Source organism: Alexandromys fortis, unplaced genomic scaffold (assembly GCF_014885135.2).
Source record: "Alexandromys fortis isolate MF-2015 unplaced genomic scaffold, M_Fortis_MF-2015_v1.1 scaffold_46, whole genome shotgun sequence".
Classification (NCBI taxonomy): domain Eukaryota; kingdom Metazoa; phylum Chordata; class Mammalia; order Rodentia; family Cricetidae; genus Alexandromys; species Alexandromys fortis.
The window spans coordinates 7,630,708-7,648,450 of NW_026067919.1; the positions used below are offsets into that span (position 1 = coordinate 7,630,708).

The 17,743-nt window shown below is 40.8% G+C and overlaps 1 protein-coding gene across 5 annotated transcripts in view; it reads left to right on the top strand.

Annotated features, from left to right (window-relative positions):
• The first annotated feature begins 779 nt into the window (after positions 1–779).
• Positions 780–17,743, top strand: part of Ccser2 (coiled-coil serine rich protein 2) — a 111,525-nt gene continuing 94,561 nt past the window's right edge. For 2 of the 5 annotated variants that reach the window (XM_050140705.1, XM_050140706.1), the window contains exon 1: positions 784–1,002. The gene's annotated coding sequence lies outside the window, so the exon portion shown is untranslated. Of the gene's footprint in view, positions 1,003–17,743 lie in introns of all 5 variants that reach the window. The other 3 variants (XM_050140710.1, XM_050140708.1, XM_050140709.1) reach the window with 3 other exon arrangements.

Genomic DNA, 17,743 nt, shown 5'->3' on the forward strand with positions numbered 1-17,743 from the left:
AGATGCCTCAAATTTCTAATTCTTTGGAGTGTGTTGTTTCAACAGCCTGTTGGTCAAAGGGAGGGGCAAACACGTCTCCTCCCTTACCAGGGTGGTTTCTTCAGTGGTCTGGAGGAGTAGCTGGGATGATATTTCAAGTTCTCGTTTAGTGTTATTAATTTCGTTTGAGCTGTTGGGGCTAGCAAGGAGACATATAGTCAAGAGCCAGATAAAGAACACCTTCAATGATTTTAATAGACACCAGTGACCACAGGCTAGCTTGGTGACTGTCAAGGACATCCAGCCAACAGGAGCTAGGGAGATGAAAAGCCCCTAAGGAAAGGCGGACCTGGTTCTGGCTAATGGAATTCAGGTCCAGGGCGTCACAGGATTGCTTGAGTTCTCAGCTCTCTGTGTTTTATCTTAATCTCAGCCAGATTCAGACTGCACGCCTGCGGACAAAACAAAACGTAGGCAGAGGAGGGTGAGAAGTCAGGCTTGCTCCAGTGTTCAGATCACTCTCTATTAGTCCGGAGCGGGAGCTGACAGGTTTGGTCGTGGTCAAGCAGCAAATCTGAATCCAGAGGGCCATCTCGAGGTTGTCAGCCACGAAAGGGAGTGAAAGGTTAACCCCGGGAAAGCCCAAAGAAGCAAGGTCAGTGGAACGGGGCGGGGCCTGGGAACGGCTGGCCCGAGGGCGGGGCGGGCCAGGAGGCGTGTCCTAGCCCAGTTGGACTCGCGCCTGCGCACGGACTACCTGAGGGGCGGAGCCACGCACGCGTGCTGCGCGGGCCCCCGAGGGCGGAGTCCAGGCGGGCGCCGGCCAAGGGAGGGGGCGCGGCGTCCGTGAAGTCCGGCGCTCCCTCAGGCCGCGGAGGCGATGCTGGCTGCCGCGGGGCGGGCGGCTGGGCGGACGGGGAGGTGACGGGACTGCCCCTGGTCCCTCTTCCATCCTCGGGCCGGCAGGTCGCTGGGCGACCCGCATCCGGGCCGCGGCCGAGGAGGCAACGCGACCTCCGCACGGTGAGAGCCGGGAGTCAGGGCCGGGGTCGCGGGGGGCGCCCGAGGGTGCCCGGCTTGGGGGCGCGGCGCGGGCGGGTGGAGGGCCGGGCGTCCTTGGCCGTCAGCGACCCGGGACGACCCTCGGAGCCCCGGCCCCCTCCGCCGAGCTGCCTGCGGTGCAGGGCAGGCCGGGCGCCCCTGCCCGGCGGTGCTGTGACGGGAAGGGGCCGCAGGGACAGCGGGGCTGTAGCCTTCCTGCACCGGGAAATCAGGGCGAGGCTGAGAAGCCCTAGGATTTCATAGCCAGGATGCTCGCGTTGGTAAGGGAAAGTACCTGACAGCCCAGGCTGAGTGGGATTTATTTATTTATTTAAAATCAGTGAGTCAAAACAAAGACACGCCCTAAAACACGTCTTGAGAAAGAACTTTGGTATATTACATTTGGTATATAGATGTATTATATAGCTATAGGTTCAGATGCTTTTCCCCCTCCTCTCTTTTTTTTTTGAAATCTATTTTTATGCAGTTTTAAATGTCCCTCCCCCTTGACAAAATAAAGGAAGGAGGTAATTTGTTTGAGGAGTCGTTGGTGTTAAAGCCTGGCATTAGGTTTCAATAATTGCAAATTCATCATTGCTACTGCCTAGCCAATTAGGCTTTCTGATCTTAGAGTAGGCCTTAGCAGTAGAAACTACTGGTGCACAGACTCTTTGCTGTCCCAGGTTGGAATGTCCTGTTTTCACTTAAGAGAGGGAAGCCAGGCTTAGTGGTGCACGCCTTTAATCCCAGCATTCAGGAAGCAGAGGCAGGTGGATTTCTGTGAGTTCCCCGCTAACCTGGTCTACTTAGCAAGCTCGAGCCTAGCCAAGGAAGGCTACTTAGATCCGGTCTCACAAACGAGAGAAAAGGGAGCACGAACGAGCATTTACATTTTTTCAGGGTAGTTATCTGAAATCATTTTTTTTTTGGTCGAGAACATTAGGTATTAATGGATATATGTATTTAGGTGTTTGACTAATGTATTGTCATTTAGACTAAAAAACTTAAATCACATTTAATGTGAAAGATAAGTACAAAATTTGTCTTATAATGTGTAATCTATAATTGGTAAGGATGTAAACATTGATGAGTGATTTGAATGGATGAAGTCAGTCTTCTTTCCAGATTTTATTGATGTTTGTGTCTCTTAATTTGTTAAAGCGCATTGTTGTTATGGTGTGTTTTGTTCTTGTTCTGAACAACATTGACCTCACTCTCCAGGTTAAAAATACTTCCAACCCTTAACCTCTAATTTGTGCTGCTCCTTTAATATGCTGTAAGAAGAAAGCTCGAAGCCATCCTGACAGCAGGAACTTTTTCATTCTACCTTTCCTCAGGTAGAATTTTCTCGCTTGTTGCCTCATTGCTTTTTCTGTGCTGGGGAAGAAGAGAACTGTAATGTCATGCTTAGAAGTCCTTGAGTGACATCATAGTCTGTGTTGGTAAAATCCAGTCTTTCCCAATTTTTGGTGCTTGTCTACATTTTCACTTCATCTACAAATATGCGTGTCCTCTCCGTGAGACTGCTCACAGGAGGTCATAGCTCTCCCTGTCCCCGCTGTCCAGAATTGTCTTCCTAGTAAACATTTTTCCCTTACAACCTTATGAGAAAGATTTTGAGAAAGACTTTTTTTTTTGAGTTTGAATTTGTATAGGCATCCCGTCTCTTGTTTTTCCCGATCCGGTTGCACCAATCCATTGCACACTTAATGTTGTTATTTGGGAGTTAACGGTTTGCTTAAATATGTCTGCCCCAAGCTTCTGGGTTTCAGGTTTGCTGGTATAGCACATACTACTAAAACCTATTTACTAAATGCATTTTGGGGAAAGGGTCTAGGCTTGAATGCCGAGTCACGATAAGCAAAATATTTTTAGCCTTTCTCTCAGTACTAGAAAACTTAGAAAAGGATACCATTATTACTTTTGAAAATGTTTTCCTTATGTTTTTAGTTTTATGTGTCTTGGTGTTGTACCTGCATGAGTGTCTGTGTAGGGGATTCAGAACTCCTGTGACTGGAATTACAGACTGAGCTGCCATGTGGGTGCTGGGAAGTGAACCAGGATCCTCTGGAGGAGGAGCCAGTGCTTCGAACTGCTGACCCATCCCTCTGGTGCCAGCATTACTACTTTTATTTGTTTAAGGATGAAGTAAAAATTGATATTGGATAGGCATGACACCCTAATTATGATGGAAAAAAGTCAACCTACTTTAATATGGAGGAATGAGAAGGTCATGCCCAGTAAAGGTTAGTCTAGAACTTCATTTTGAGGTGCAGTGATTTGCCCAGTCATATGGGTAGAAAGGGACGAGCTGGGACGACAAACCAAGTCTTTTGTTCATCATAGTAGTTCACTTTTACTCCGTTTATCCTAATTCTAAATCCAATTTAAAAAATTACATTTATTGTGTGGGAGTGCGTGTGTGTTCGTTCACATTCACACATACTCATGCTCTTGTGCCAGAGTGTGTGGAGGTCACTTGTGGGTGCAAGCAGCACCTTAACCCACCGAACCATCTTGTTCCCTTCTCCCCCTTTTAAAGAGTCTCATTGTAACCTAGGGTAGCCCAGAACTCAATGGGTTGCTGAGCTCCTGCTCACCTGAGATCTCTGCAGCTCCCGTCTCAGCTTTCTGAGTGTTAGGATAACAGAAATAAGCCATCAGTGCCTAGCCTCTAAATCTTAGCAGAGCTTTTCCCATCACATGATGAGCTATGAGAGAGGTATTAGGAGATATTAAAGTTGAAAGATTTTGCGGGTTATTTGGTTGAGTGCTAAAAAAACTTTGTCATTTTGCACAATTAAAGCCTGAAAGTGCAAGTAGCTTGACTCTGTCTCTATTCAAGCTCCTGACTTCATGTTTGAGTGTTTCTCACTGCGTTGCGGAGAAGTCTGCTTGTGCTTTCGTCCTCCTCTGAGTCCTTAGCTGCCACTCCTAGGGACCTAAAGCCCTTGAGTGACTGAGAAACGTGATACCTCATTTGGGAAAATGGGAGAAACTGGGCTGCAGCTTTCACTTCAGTGTTGGGAGCCTCTGGTTACCATATGGAGATCCTGCACAGTTTCTTCTGATGGAGAAGAGAGGGCTTGATGGAATTGGGTGACAGACGGGAAATAGCATGGCTAAAATTACATGTGTAGCTTGTGTGTTTTGAGAAGAGCTGCTCTGATTACTCCTCTGATAGTTTTTTAGGAATAGAAAATGATTATTGTAGATTTATGTTTCAAAAGCATCAGTTTTTAACTATATGCTTAGTGTAGCGGGCTTGATCAGTAGTTGCAAAAGGCTTTTTGTTTTATAAGTGGTCAAAGAAATAAAATCAAAAGAAACCATTCATTGTTTCTTGTTAGTTCCATGTAATTTTATACCATTGATTGATTGGTGTATAAATGTAATCTTTAATCTGTACTTTCATATTTGATGGCTTTTCTTTTTGCTAGTTTTTATACCCTTGGATTATTATACAATAATATAGAGGATAGTTACTTATTTTTAAGTGGACATTAAGTTGCTTATCATTTTGTAAGTAGTACAGTTTGTATATTTAAGGTCCTTGGTGGTGTTACTAGAATGCCACTCCTAGTCGTGTTCAGAAGTCTGCAGTTACGATATTGCCATGTATTCATCATCTTTTTCTTCCTATAGACTAAAGGCCCATGGGAGGAATTACAGCATCAGAGGGTATGATGGTTTTGTCAGTCTCAAAAGCTTTTGCTAGATTTACTTTAGAAAGATTTGTACTTTTTCCAGCAGAATTCAGTTGACTAATTTTGTCAATACTTTTATGACCTTTTGTTTTGAGTTTATCTTTTTAAAAGATGAAGGTAAGGGTACTCTTTCTGTTTAACATTTAAAGGCACATAAAAGTTTTAATTTATTTTTTTCTCTCCATGAATAGATTGTTCTTGCCCACAAATTCATGGAAATTTTCGTGTTAGCATTAACAGTGAAATACTATCTTTTTTTTTAAATATTTATTAAGGCAGTTTCATGAAAACTAGGCTGACCTTGATTCCTGATCCTTCTTACCCTGCCTTCCATGAATTATAGGCATGTACCAACATACCTGTCTTATTTTTTAGTACTGAAGACTTGGTAGCTTTTTAGAATTTTACTAGACCCATTGGCTATAAATGACCTTGGTAATTTGTCTTTGAATTGTGAGGGCTGAGTATGATGGTCCCCATCATCTGAAGCATGGTGCTTCTTTAACTTCCAGAGCCATCGTCCTATTTCAGGTCCCTTCATATGCTGGGATTATAGGCATGAGCCATATTTCTGCTTGGTGCTTATTTTTGAAAGATGAACTATGGGAACAAATATTTATTAGACATTTAACAGGATGCTTCTCAACTCTTTAGACTTATATCCCAATTACTTTTTAAATATTCTTGAGTATCTTAATGGACTTTTGCTTATGTGAATTACGGGTTTTGATATCTATCAAAGTACAAATATAAATTTATTCATTGCTTAAAGTAACAAATCTATAATATATTAAAATTGTGATAAATTTTAAGCAGACCAAAGCGTTCATGAATGTAGTGTATTTGTTTAAATTTTTGTTTATTCAGGGTTGACCAGAAGGTTATTTCTGACTTGAACTGTTAATCATTTAAAAAGCTACAAATCAAAACCTTGTTATCTGCTCTGTTTTTGGCAGGTGTGTGTGTGTGTTTGTGTGTGTGTGTGTGTGTGTGTGGTGGTGTTAGTGATTTAACCTACACAGATAAGAGAGCCCAGAACAATAGTTACCAGATAAATTACACTAATACCTGGCACGCCAGTGTTTCTTACTTCTACTCACTGGCCACATAGAAGGAGGTAGGTTCTTGGTAGCTTCGTTTTATGGATGCCACATAAAGGGATCTGTTGAAAATAGTGTAGGTAGCTTTAGCAAGCAGTGGACAGGGTCTGGTCTGTCTTTAGAAGACACTGTTCCAAATGTATATTATCTTATTGCTGTGCTAAAGATTGGACTTTCTCTTCTGGGCATTTGAAAGATAAATTTTAAAAACCAAACCAACAGTTCCTGACAGGTGAAGTTTTTTTTTTTGTTTACCTTTTCGTGTTGACTAGTAGCTTAATTTGAATATGGTTGGAGGATTTGTTGGTCTTAAAAATACCCTATAATATCTCTTAGAGAATTGGCTGATGTAGCAGCATAGAAATATATTAAGCTGTGTTTCTTATAGAAGGTTATTGAACTAGATCATATGTGAAATAAGGTCTGAGGTAGAAGTGGAGATTGCAGGTATTTTTTGAGAGAGAGAAGACCGAGTAACCCTCTATAAGAGGTGGGAATGTAGAGTGGTGATTGGAAAGAGCTGAGCTGGAGTGTCCTCATAGTGCTTTGTTGTGTTCTTTTTCCATTGTTCTGTGATAAATTGTACCTAATCCTGTGACACATCTAATTCCTACCTGATTGTGTGCTTGTCAGTGGTAAGGGCTGAGTAGCAAGTATGAGTGAAGACTGCATAATGTGACACTGGATGAAGAAATAACAGATCATCTTCTGGGAAATAACATCATCCAGTTGAAAGGAGTGACCAAGAAAGTAAGCCCTGGAATATCACAGCCATAGCAGAATTGAGGGAAGTGCAAGTGAGCGAGCCCAAGGACATACTGGCACACTCTGCCTTTGGAATGCCATCCCAGGCTATAGTCAGTTCTGGTTGATGTGACAGTTCTCTTGCTGCTGACAGCTCTCCCACCCCCATATTTTCTCAGCATTCTGTGGCTTCCTGTCTCTTTTTGGTTCTAACTTCTGATTGCCAGGGTGCTGATACTGGGGTGTGACTCAGCCTATTAAGAGATCAGCCAATCAGAATGCTCCTTTCTTTTTGGTGACTTGACCAGTCAGAAAACATTATGTGTAGTCTTTGAGCTTAGCTCTTATCTGGTGAGTTAGTTGCTTTAGGTCTCAGAGGGAATCTTTGGTTTTAGAGATTTCTGGTTGCTTAAATTGACACCTGGAGCTATGAGGAGCTAGAGGAGTCTTAAAGACTACATCCAGGAGAATCCCCCCACCCCTATTTTTCTTTGTTGATTAGTATCTTAATTTGAATATTAGTGGATCATTTTTTGAAAACTATTGGCCTTAAAAATGGCACCAATTATTGCAAATAATCAAGAATCTCTGTTTTCTCTATATGAACATTTAAATAAATTTATGCATGACAGGTTGTTTTAAGTTTACTTGGTTAGTTCCTAACTTTTTTTTTTTTTTTTTTAATAAGCTGGGGTCTTCCTATGTAGCCCTGGCTGGCCTGGAACTCAGAGATCTATTTGTCTCTACTTTTTGCTTGGTGAAGCAGAAGCATGGTGGTCCATAGTTCCCTGTTTTCAAGTTAAGCATTGAAAAGGCCAGATGTGCTTATGGTAGCCTTGTGTGTTGCCAGATGTTTTATTCCAATCATTCTTCACCATTTAAAATGCAAAAGGAAGAACAATTTCTAATCCTATGGCTTTGGCTTGCCTGCCTTCCTGCCCAGCCACCTCCCCACACTAAGATATCATGATCTCTGATGAGTGAACTTGTAGTATACACTAGGGACGACAGAGAGGCAGCCATCAAAGGTTCTTTGACTAGTTCTTGTCATCATATTAATGATATTTGGTTGCAGCCTGAGTGCTTTGTGGAAATTTGAGAGCTTTCTCAGACCATTATGTCTTGGCAGCCAATGTTAGGTTTTGAAAGTTCCAGTTTTCTCAGACGACCACAGCTTATAAAAGCAGGAACTCTTCATAACAGCTCTTAAGTGTGTAGAATGGAGTTGATATTATTTTGGACAGAGTTGGTGGCCAGTTTACAGGAAACAGTCAGGTGGTATTTCTTTTCAAGGGATGGAGAAATGGGGAAAACCATTTTTTCTTTGCCCTCCCTACTTTCTGCTTCATCATAGTGTGTTTAGCATTATTTTTGTCCTTAGCTAGAGTTATGTACTTGTGTGTGTGTTCTGTCTTGCAGTCAGTGTTTCTCCAGAACTTTAGAACTTCTACATAGTTCATTTTTGAAATCCTGACTTTAAAAACAGATCAAGTCTGAAGGGAATCAGTCATCACCGTTGATGGGTGAGCACTTGCTTGGCATAATAGAGTGAACTAAACAATTCATATGTCTTTTGGGGCATACATACAAGTGAGACAATACAAAAGAAAAGTATGTATATTTGTAGTATCCCAGCTGCTGCAGTGCTGTTGGGCGAGGTAAGGCAGAATGGGTGGAATGAGGTGGGGGATAGTGCTGTTTTTCACACAGCCGTTAGGCAACCTCCAATCAGAACTGATTCTTAGGCAGACATTTTAAAGGATAAGTGTGGTCTGTGCAAACTCTAGAAGAGAAAACTTTTTTATAATTAATATTTTTAAATTTAATTTTTTAGTGTGGTATGACATGTGCTTATTTGCATGTGTGTGCACATTGTGTGCCTTTGTGTGTGGAGGCCAGAGGTGGGTGTTGAGTATCTTCCTCAGTTGATCTCCACCTTGATTTTTGAGGGAGGGTCTCTCATTGAACCTGGAACTCATTGGTTCAGCAAGACTAGCTGGCCAGTGTGTTCTAGGGAGCTTCCAGTCTCCACCTGCCCAGTACTAGCATTACAGATAGATGTTACAATGCCTAGCTTTTTATGACGGTGCTGTGGATCTGATTTTAAGGCCTCATGCTTATACAGTAAGTGCTTTATTGACTGGGCCACCTTCTCATTCCTTAGTGGAGAGAATAAACACGGAACAGGGTGCGGAGATCCTATTCTGTATACTTGGTCTGTTTTCAGAGTGACGGGTATTTTAGTTGAGGCATCAAAGGGAATGATTGGTAGAAAGTATGTCTTGATGTGGGATTTTCCTCTGTATGTTGTGAATACGATTGGTTAATAAAGAATCTGTCTTGGGCCTGGCAGGGCAGAATAGAGGTAGGTGGGGAAAACTAAACTAAATGCTGGGAAAAAGAAGGTGGAGTCAGGAGAAGCCTTGTCGCCCTGCCAGAGATGGATGCTGGGGACGGAAATTTACCTGGTAAGCCACAGCCACGTGGCAATACACAGATCAATAGAGATGGGTTAATTTAGGATATAAGAGTTATCTAAAATTACACTTAAGCTATTGGCCAAACAGTATTGCAAATAATATTGTTTCTTTGAGATTATTTTGGGGCTGAGCAGCCGGGAACAAATAAACAGCTTCCTATTACAGTGTCTGAGAAGTGTGTTGGGTAGGGGGAGTCGGACCATTTATGGTTGTGTAGGCTCTGAAAGTTCAAAGCCACTGAACAGTTTCAACTTCATTTATTTTTCTGGAGATTAAATTTTGGCTCACCTAATTGCAAACTGCAGAGTTACATCCTTGGCTTTGCTTGTTTTAAGTGGTTCTCTCTGCTGCTAAGTAGAGAATGTCAGCATTAGGGATGAGTGAGATCATTTAGCCAGCTGCAACAATAAATCCCATTGGGTGATGGCATTGATTTTAGACAGGAGTTGGGAGAAGTATTATATTCTGCATTCATTTTGAATACAGAGACAATGATTTGTTGATGGATTGGATCTGGCATGAAAAAGTGGAATAGAGTTGACATTGATAAGTAAGACTGCATAAAAAGCAGGTTTTAGGGGAAAAATTGATGAGTTTAATTTTGGATATGCTAAGTTAGCAGTGGGGGCTCTGCAGGTATCTGGGCAAAGGTCTGGGCTAGAGATACAAGTTTTATGTGATTGGCAGATAACATTTAATGCCCTGAGAACTGATTAATATAGGTTAGGGAATGAGTGTGGCTGGGGAAGTCCAGAGATATTCCTTAAGATCTTAGAGTGCTGAGAAATAGACAGACACATACAGGCACACATGTACACACACACACACACACACACACACACACATGTGAAGGCCGAAAGTAAGTGGTTTCAGAATAGCCAGGGCTATGCAGAGAAATGCTGTCTCAAGAAAGAAAAGGAAAAAAAAAAAAGAGTAAATGGTGTTCATGAATTCAAGTAAGAAGTTTTATAAGGGAGGAAGGTATAGTTGTTTGTTTTTTCACTCTTAGTGAATCCAAAGTTTTACTCATAATTTACATTCTACCATTAAAGAAAAACTGTAACTATATCTATCTTCAACTCCATAAAAGACCTCCCAAAGGGTATACTATTAACTAATGTTACAGAGACATTTTGCTGCCTGGAGAGACACCTAAAGTTCCTCTGCAGTGGTGGAACATCTATCATAAGCCCAGAGTATCTGGCCAGACTTTGCAGTAGAGCAGGAAATATGAAGGGACTGTTCCACCTTGTATTGGCAAAATTCATCAGTTTTCCTGTGTGTCCTGCAGAATGTCTGGCAGCCTCTTCTATGAAGCAGGAACTCTGAAGGATCATCTCACCTTGTTTTGGCAAATTCAGCAGTCACTTCCCTGTGGTTTCTGCATGTTCAATTTATACAGTATACAGTCAGGAAGTGAAGGCCAAAGCAGTTTCTTGCCCTAATGGCTAATCTTGCTATATTGAAAGCAAACTCTTATGGAGTTTCTTCGATGCCCAATCTTTTCTTCTGAGTAAATTGGTGCTACCAGGAACAGATGTGTCTGAACTGTCATAAAAAAACCTCAGGTTATTAAATATCTTAAATACTGTATTCTGTAGGTCTTTGAAGTGTTTGAAGGCCATTTATCCAAAATTTATGTCTGTATGATCTTTAAAACATGCTTAACATATCTACAAATTTGATTGTTATAGATGACTACTAACCTATGTTTCTTGATTATCTAAATAGTTTATAATAATAGTTTTCAAAAACTAGAATTTTACCTTACATTTTTAAATGAGGTACCTAGGTACAAAACCTTAAACAAGAGTAGAAAAATATATACAGTATAACAAAAATAACTTATAATTTATATCAGTATACCAAAATTATGCCAATGTAAAATATGAGATGAATAGTTGTCTTTTTATCCTATATTTCTATATTCTTCTAAATGATAACAAACATCCATAACCCACAAAAATAACCAAAGACTACTTACACCCCAAAAATATTGGGAATGTGGGTGTCACTTTCTCTATACTACATCCTGTTGTCTGTGGGTGAAGGCATATTTTAGGGGTCCCTGAGAAAATTTGAGATAATGGCCAAGTTCTGGGAAAACCAGTGATAACTTTTGTTGATATATATCACCTGTCAAGGTTCAGGAAGTCTCCCTTGATCAAAGCTGATCCATATTAACCCTAAAGGAATCCACAGTCTCTAGTCCCTGTGGGAACAAAATTCCAAGCACTTTTGATTTGCAATTTACAAATACTTTTTTGACTTCTTTTTAAAAGTTAAGATAGCCCTAAAGTATCATGGTTGGTTCAATTTTTCAGTTCTGTTCTCAATTCCATGTCCCCTAGCAGCTGTCTTTTGCTTATTAGAATTCAACAATTCAAAATCAACATACTACTATATAGGATCTCATATTCCCTGTATATTTCCCATCTTTTGCCTCTGTGCTTTTATCTGTTTTTATTTTGCATACCATTTTTACTTCTTACTCTGGTTTGCTACGTTGCTGGGTGAGTGCCCTTGATGTCCTTCCCCTGTTCTCTTGCTGCTTTTTCCCCCTCCTTCTGTTTATTCTCTGTGCCTGCCAGCCACTCCTGTACTTTCTTCTACCTTGCTATTGACTGTTCAGCTCTTTACTAGACCATTCAGGTGTTTTAGACAGGCAAAGAATCATAGCTTCACAGAGTTAAACAAATGCAACATCAAAGAATGCAACACATCTTTGCATCATTTAAACAAATGTTCTATAGCGTAGACAAATGTAACACATCTTAAAATAATATTCCAAAAAAGGGAGTGATCAACTGTGTCAGATTGATGCCTCATTGATGATTGTTAGGTTTAACTGTTGGGTTTATGGAGAAGTGGTGGAGATGAGACTTGGTTTTTGTTGATGAGGAGTCAGTTGGCAGAGAGGAATCTGAGATGACAGAGTAGATAGTTTTTTAAAGGAATTTGTTAATCAGTGAACTTGAAAAAGTAGCAGTGGAAACATCTAGAATCAAGCAATGGTTCATTTTAAAAAATGTAGGTATTTTATAGTATATTTGTATGTGCACTTAAGTTATATTCAGCTAATTGAGTGATCCAATAGAGGAAAAATACAGGAGCCATTTCTTTGAGGCACTTACGAAGTTAATTTAAGCACTCTAGCTCCATCATTACCACACCTGGTCTTAGCCGAAGGGCTGAGAAACGAACCAGCATGAATGACTTTTATCATTGCTATAACAGACTACCTGACAGAACTCTTAAGAGAGGAAGGACTAAATTTGGTTCATGGCTTGAAAAGGTACTATTGGGGTCTGGAGATATGGCTCAGCCACTAAGAGCACTGACTGTTCTTCCAGAGAGAGGACTTGAGTTCAATTCCCAGCACTCACATGGCAGCTAACAACTGCCTCTAACGCGAAGATCCGATACCCTCACAGACATACATAGAGGCAAATAAAAAAATAAGTTACAGTTCATCATGGTGGTGGGAAAGGCATGCCCACCAAGTGTGAGGCTGCAGGGCACATTGTGCCAGTTAGGAAATGAATTCGGGCTAGAAGCTCAGCTGGGCTGTATCTCACGCCACTTCTTCAGTTAGATATCATTTCCAAAAGACCTGCAACCTTTCAAAATAGCACCACTGGTAGGGACCAAGCAGTCAAATACACAAGTCTACTAGTGTGAGGGACATTTTATATTTAAACTGTAACATAGGTCGATGCATATGTCCCTGTTGTTTTTCCCCCAAAATAAATAGAGTGGCTACTTAGCTGAGAGATGGATGGACAAATCCACCCCTTTCATTATTTTCTAATTGGGGGTTGATTCTCATCAGTTCAAAATTTAGTTTCTATACATAGGTGATCATATTTTAATAATTATAGTGAATGAACTTGGTAGCCTCATATTCACTGACTTTATTTTTCAGCCGTTTTGCTCATTGTTTGTTCTGTTGTAGATTCTAAAGATTTGGTAATCTGATGTGGTGGTTTTACTCTGAGGTATCTCTTAAAATAGAAGTAAAATTAAAAACTAAAACAACAAAATTTAATTGATGTATAAATAAATGCTCTACTTTTTAGAGGAAAACGGGATGACTTTTTTCCACCACCTCTTTTTTCCTAGTATGCCTGACACATATATAGCCACCTGTGATTATTGAGATGATCCCTGGGATGATGAACTCAAACTGTCCAGGGTGCATGCTCCTTTCAACACTTTGCAGCCTCCTGTGGTTTCTTTTTGTTTAAGGGGTTATCATTCTGCTGGAGCAGCTTTGCAGTTGCTTGCTAGTATTCTCCACAGGGCCAGGTTCCACTCTTCCTCCTTAGCACTGACCTATTTTCTTGACTTCAGGGTTTCTGAACCTAATTAGGTCCTATTTATTGAGTCTTCTGTGACTCCTTGCCTACAGAAGTTACATTCCCTTCTTTTATGCCTCTTATTCAATCTGTGCCCACACATGTTTTAGGGATAATGGACCATTTTTTTGAGAATTTAATGCTTTTCATTTTAGGATTATAAGGTAAATACAGAAAATCTGTGAGCTCCTTTGCTTATTGTCTGTTGTGGTTCCAGGACAATGAGACACTGGACATGGACCATGGACTTTTGCAAATGCTAGTCCTTCCTCATTTTCTAAGCATTCCTTCAGCATCTTAATAACTCATTAAATTGCTTCCTTTTTTGTTGTTGTTTGAGATAGGATCTCACAATGTAGTCAATGTTAACCTTGATTACACAATCTGGAGTTACAGGTGTCTTTGCAGGAAAGTTTGCTTTCCTGACTGGTCTCTGTTTGCTCCAGTATACCCAGTGGAGTTTTATTAGTCTTATGACTAAGTAAAATATCAATATTGACCCAGTTTAAATGACACATTTAGTTGGACATTTATATAGTTTAGTTTGTATGTGCTACACTGAAATAAGCAATATAAATAACTCTGTGTGTGTGTGTGTGTGTGTGTGTGTGTGTGTGTGTGTGTGAGAGAGAGAGAGAGAGAGAGAGAGAGAGAGAGAAATAGAGAGAGAAATAGAGAGAGAGAGAGAGAGAAGTGTGGGCAAGTATGTGCCACAGTGTATGCAGGGCAGAGGGCTTCTGATACTGATTCTTTCCTTTGGCTCTGGGTTCTAGGGATGGAATTCAGGTTTGCACAGAAAGTGCTGGTACATGCTGAACTATCTCTGGCAGAATTAACATTCTTAAAGACAGAGTTATACATAATAACCTTAGGGAAATAATTCTGTATTTAAATATTCTTGTCAGCAAATAGTAAGATTTACTGAGAATTTTATAATGTATCTCAGATATATTTGTGTTTGAGATTTTCCTTTGGCTGTTCTCATTCATATTCATTCTCTTGCCCCTTCATATTTCTAAGGATATTGTCCTTAGTCATCTTCCACTGTGAAATTCAGGCTGTCTTAAAACCTTCCTTAAACATGATCTACCTCCTAACAGCTTTATTAGTGCTTGCCACCATCTCATAGGTCACTTAGATTTCTCTGCAATCTCCTCTAACAGAGTTACTGTGTTCATTTAGAATTTGCCAGACATTTTTGGAAGCTTACTGTGGTCTTGCCTTGTTAGTACTAGTAATGAGAGGCAGAATAAGAGAAGACTGCATCTGCAGATGATTGTGGTACCATGTGTGACCCATAGTAAAGGGTCACAGTGGGACGTCTAGGGGACCGTGGGAAGATAGGAAACAACCAAAGTGTGGTTCCTTTGACACAACCTTTGACAGCGTGTAGGTCTCCTACAGTTTACCTGAAGTCTGACAGTGTCTGCCTACAGGCAGCATCTGATCCCACCAGGTGAAGGTTTAGCCTTCTAAGACCTACTTCAGATGCCCATGACAGGCAGCCTTTTGTGGCCTGTGCTTATGACTGACAGGTTATATAAACTGGTTTTCCCTGACTCCCTCCTGGAGTTTATTTAATTTGCTCATTGTTGTTATAAAGGCTATTACAGAAAATTGGATGAATAGTCAGATGGCTAGAGCAGGCACGTGGATGATGCTCGTGGCCTTTATGTTCTTTCTGGGCATACCTGTCTTCGGCAGCTCTTCATATCCAGCACTCCAGAAGCCTGGTGAACTGTGTCCCTTGTTTTCTTATGGAGGTGTCATAATGTGGGGACAATTGATTATATTGTTGGCCTTTGGTGATCAGCTTGACCTTTAGCCCCTCTCTGGAAACTTAGGGAAAAGCTGAAAGTCCAACTTTCTAATCATTATTTTGGTGACTCAGCTCCAGTCCTGAGGTCATGTGAGGGCACTGTCTCTCCATTAGCACACAGAGGAAGTACTCATCACTGGAGATGCTGGGGCTTTAAGAGCTGTGTCTGCCAGGAACCCCAGGTCTCAGACCAGCTATGCATTTCTCATTACACAATAATGTCTCAGGCATCTTGGGGGAGTATCTTTCACATATATTTCTTAAGTTTTCCTTTTGTTGTCACCTGCCACTTTTAGGTCTTTGTTGTTATTTTTACACAATTTTAAGTCCTCTTAATAGCTTTGGTCTTAATTGTCTTGTCATTCAGTTTAGGAAATACCTTATCTTCAGTTTTTCTTGGGGAAAAAAGCTATCTGCCCTCTTCCTTCTGTTCACAGTATAAAGTCCCCAAACAACACCACCTGTAAACCTTCCAGCCAGCAAAGCTTTTTACATTGTCTTCTAAATGCATGCTATATTCTTCCCCTTTTGCCATTATTTGAGTCAGCTTTTCTCCCGCCCACTATCTTACCTTTACTTTTTCAAATCCGCAGAGGGTTCTTGGCACCCTCTTCTTCCCTTGCCTTCAGAGGCATCACTCAGTTCTCTTTCCCCCTTTCCTTTTCATTTGCTTTACTGGTCTTTAAATTCTGTGGTTATTTACTTTCTTGGGTAAGTTTGATGCAGGCAACTCAGTAGCTCACTGACTTTGTTCTCTGGTCTCTCGTTTGTCATTAGTTGTTCAGTTTTGATGGTTCTGTTTCTTCTCCATTTCCTTGGACTGTCTCTGAATAGACTACTGTAAAATGTCCTTTCAGAGTAAATCTGCTTAGTCTCTGGTTTTCTGTATAATTTGTGTTCAGGAAATGTGTTGGTTATAGCAGAATACCAAAAGCCAAAGTATTTTTGTGTTGACTCCCTAGAATAGTACTTGAGCCATAGGCTAGGTCTTCTCTATCTATAAAAGGTTATTTTTCAACATCTCTATAGATACACTGTTATAATTTCTTTTTCTGAGAAATTTTATTTCAGGAATAGGGATGTTATTTGCTAAGATTATTAGAAAAAAGTATGGGATCTGATTTCCGATAGGGATAATTGCTGGGAACAATCTTAACAGGATTAAAAAGAAGTTTATTTTTAATTTCATGTATTTATGTGTGTGTCTGTGTGAGTTTATGTGCACTGTGCATCTGGAAGGTGTTCTTAGAAGCCAGAGGGTGTTGGATGCCCTGAATCTGGAGTTATGGGAGGTTGTGAGCTGCCTGATGGGGGTTCTGGGAAGCTGGACCTGGTTCCACTGTTGAAGCAGTGAGTGCTCTAAGTCATCCCTCCAGCCCCAGCGCCTAGGATGTCTCTGTAGTGGGATGGAAAGATACTAGAAGCTTGCAAGTAACAACGTGGCTTCTAGTGCCCTAATGTGAGGTCAGGATTAATTAACTAAGAAGATTGTGAGACCGACAGTAGACAGAAATGTGAGCTGCAGTGTGGAGTATTTTAAGCTAATTCTTGAGTAATACCTTGAAGAGAAGCTGTTTAGCTGTCAGTTATTAACCAAGAAAAACTCCGTATACAACTGTTGCATGTTCCTGAATGGTATTGACATAATGTCCTGATTCATGAGAGGTGGTTAGCGCCGTTCATTATCGTAGTTCCACATCACCCTTAAGATGAAGTTAAAGCATTGAAATCCTCCTGGAACCTGGGTGTAGGGATAGAAAAGCTGTTGAGTTTCTGGAGACTTTTATTTGATTACCAGCAGTAGCTTACATTTAATTTGTCTGATTTGTAACATTGCACATTAAAATACTTTAAAATTGAAGAGTTGTTTGGCATGGTGTTACACACTGAATCCCAGCACTTTGGAGGCTGAGGTAGGTTTCAAGGCCTGACCTACATTGGTAGACTCATTGACACGACAGATGTATGGATCAGATAGAACAGTCATAGAACATTTACATTGTCTGTGGGTGATGCTGGAAAAAATACTGTGTGGAATGAAATTATTCATGAGAGTGAACTCAGGTGTAATGGTGATTTAGGTGTTAGAGAAGCTAAATCTGGAAGGTTGATTGAGAAATACAAAGTGGAACAAGCCAGCCGGCCGGTCACTTCTTTGTATTGGCCATTAGGTGGCAGTGTCATCTAGTTAGTTGGATTTTGGAAAAGTTTGTAGGTTGTTGGGTCTGTGTTTTAAGGAATACTTAGAAGCAAACAGTTTCTTAGAAATTTATATAAAATGTTTCATATCATATGTGTTTAGGTTTTACAGTTCTTAGTATGTTTAAGGGGGCACACTTTGAAGGAGAATTTTGGTGGAATAGAATTAGTTGTTCTTTGAACAGTGTGGCTAGTCAGCTCTGTGGATTGATGTCTGCAGTAGAACAGAGCCTGGCCTGCTGTTTTTGTCACTTTCCACACCCTCAGGAAGTGCTCTACCTGGCCGTGGGGCCCGTGAGGACGACTCCTGGACTTC